Source organism: Podarcis liolepis (genome assembly GCF_965112155.1).
Source record: "Podarcis liolepis genome assembly, chromosome: 10".
In the NCBI taxonomy this organism is placed as follows: domain Eukaryota; kingdom Metazoa; phylum Chordata; class Lepidosauria; order Squamata; family Lacertidae; genus Podarcis; species Podarcis liolepis.
In genome coordinates this window covers 44,708,168-44,710,997 of record NC_139562.1, presented here as the reverse complement: position 1 = coordinate 44,710,997, position 2,830 = coordinate 44,708,168, and the positions used below count along the sequence as shown (strand labels likewise).

The following is a 2,830-nucleotide window of genomic DNA, read 5'->3' as shown; positions in this document are numbered from 1 at the left end:
TTAGTCTGTGTTTTTATTTTTTGAGTGGGTTTACCTTCCAAATCAAAGACAAAAAAAGTGTCACAATGACCTAATTGTCCTCATTTTGGAATTAGAATTTTGAACACATGTATGTGCCAAAATTATCTACTGACTGACAACAGAATTTCAGGGATAATCTCATCATACTCACCCTTCTCATATGCTGCTCTGTACATTGGAGACTCTGCTTATTGCCGATTCCTTTGTGGGCAGCTCCCCTCTCCCAAGGAGCGGGAACACTGGATTGAGTTCATAGCATTAGCTGTCTTGTAGATAAAAACCTATCAACCCAGCGTGGTGTAGTGGTTAAGAGGTGTGGACTCGTAATCTGGTGAACCGGGTTTGCTTCCCCGCTCCTCCACATGCAGCTGCTGGGTGACCTTGGGCTAGTCACACTTCTCTGAAATCTCTCAGCCTCACTCACCTCACAGAGTGTTTGTTGTGGGGGAGGAAGGGAAAGGAGATTGTTAGCCGCTTTGAGATACCTTAAGGGGAGTGAAAGGTGGGGTATCAAGTCCAAAAACTCTTCAGTGGTGTTCCCTTTTTTTGTTGCAAGAGGAATAGCAGTTTTCTGCAGACCAAAGTCAAATACAATGAATTCATTATGAGCACACTTTGCTGAAACTAATTTAATTCCTGTCTGATTATTGTGGCATTTTTAAGCTCTAGAAACAATAAATCCAGGAGGTGTTCTCCAAGTCCAAATCCTATTGAGATCAGTGGAAGCTAAGTATATTATTAAGCACCTAAATCCTTTTGCTCGATTAATTGCTTACCCGTCCCGCTCCCATATTCAAGTTGGCCTCCTTGCGTGCATTTAAAGTTCAGAGCTCTTGAAAGGTAGAATAGGGCTTATATAAGGGGTGAACAAATTTCAGTCTTGTGGAATCTACTTTGTTTTTCCACTAGAACCTTGAGATTCACTAAGGGAGCTAGGTATGAAAATCATGCCCTTAGATTGAAAGGCTTCTGAACCCAGCCATTTGGTTTCGGTTTCAGTTTCAGAGCTGAACTTCCTGCAGAAATACCATTTGGCTCTTCTGCCCTCCACCCCCAAAGAAGAATTGTTGTTGCCGTTTCAGTAGTATGATTTATTTTCTTTTATTTATAGTTTCTATACAGTGGTACCTCGCAAGACAAATGCCTCGCAAGACGGAAAACTCGCAAAACGAAAGGGTTTTTGGTTTTTTGAGTTGCTTCACAAGACGATTTTCCCTATGTCTTGCAAGTTTGTTTCCCTACATCTTGCAAGTTTGTTTCCTTTTTCTTAAAACTGTTAATACAGTTGCGACTTGAGTTCGAGGAGCAACTCATAGCACGCGGTGTGGTAGCCTTTTTTGAGGTTTTTGAAGACTTTGGTGATTTTTGAAGCTTTTCCAAAACTTTTCCGAAACCGTTCTTTGCAAGACGAAAAAAACCGCAAGATGAAAAAACTCGCGGAACGAATTAATTTCGTCTTGCGAGGCACCACTGTATATTGCTTTTCATGCAAGCCTCATAAAGCAGTTTGCATAAGATTACTGCAACAATAGGCATTGTGGGATGGGATGGGGGAGAGAGCTATAACAGCATAGAAAATACAATTGTAATTGTGTACATAATCCCATTTACTCTGCGTCCAATATGTTCCCGGTATGGAAGCGGGATACACACAATGTTAGCTACAATCCATATTGTTCCTTAGGAAACACTTCTTCAGTGTGAGAAAAGTAAAAACCTAGCTGCATTTCAAGCAGTAATGTGTACACAGCTTGCTTCTTCTCTCTTGGCAAGATGATTGTGCAGAAGCCCCCCGTGGTGACAACTGGAGGGCAGAAGGACCACCGCTGGCAGCTGGAGTGAAAAGCCAGAACTGGGATTCAAAATCCTCACCAATCTATTTCTGAGTCACCTAGAGATCAATCAGTAGATCCCAAGCTACCTTCTTCCCAATTTATGGTAACACCAAACATTGGAACAGGAAGGTGTGGGTCAACTGACAATATCCTGCATTATGTTATGACTCAAGCTGTGAACTTACCTGTTTTCATCTTCTCAACTGTGATGGCTAGACACTTGCCATTTCACACTGGTTCTGTTAATTTCCAGCTGTAAGGCCAGATGAGGAGTCTTGTGCCTGCACATAGCTGTGTAATGGGCTGAAATGGAGACCCGATACTGGAGGTTGAGAAATCTGTGCAATTCAGCAAAATCCTCCATATTATTCTTAGAGTGGGTAGTATATTTATTTCATAAAATCTATGCGCTACTTGATGGTAAAACAAAAATACCTCAAAGTGGTTTACAAAGAGAATAAAACAATAAAATTATCAGTAAAAACAGCTAATTAAAACATTTCAAACCCTCAATAAAATCAGCAATAAACTACAAGCAGATTGAAACATACATCAACATTATACATTTCTGGTTAGGATTGTCTAAATGCTTTTAACCAAAAGAGTACAGTGAAGGCGTCTGCCTGATCTCAGGAGGCAGGGTGTATATGTGTCTGCATGTCTCCATGCAGTATGCAATTAAAACAAAACACTCCTTTCTCCCACCTGGAACCAAGAAAATATACTACACTCAGGGAGTGTCTCACTGGAGTGTGTGGAAGTGCAACATGTCATCGATAAAAGGTGCGATTTTTATTTAACATACCTAACCAAAACCAGCATCCCTTGGAAACCACTGTGTGAAGCTGTATCGATCAGCCAAGTACATCTTTTTTTAGCCTGCTACACTAAGTCACTCTTGAGCCCTCTGTTCCGTATGCTGCGGTTCTGTTACCTTGGTAACCAAGGAAAACATTCCAGGGCTTTGCATTGTT

At 41.2% G+C, this 2,830-nt stretch overlaps 1 long non-coding RNA gene across 1 annotated transcript; it reads right to left on the bottom strand.

Annotated features, from left to right (window-relative positions):
- Nucleotides 1-1,497: 1,497 nt before the first annotated feature.
- On the bottom strand, nucleotides 1,498-2,770 carry LOC310687933. The gene is made up of 3 exons (XR_014516649.1): nucleotides 2,662-2,770; nucleotides 2,042-2,194; nucleotides 1,498-1,854 (listed from the first exon to the last, which is right to left on the bottom strand). It is a non-coding gene; the product is annotated as an uncharacterized lncRNA (long non-coding RNA).
- Between the last annotated feature and the right edge of the window lie 60 nt (nucleotides 2,771-2,830).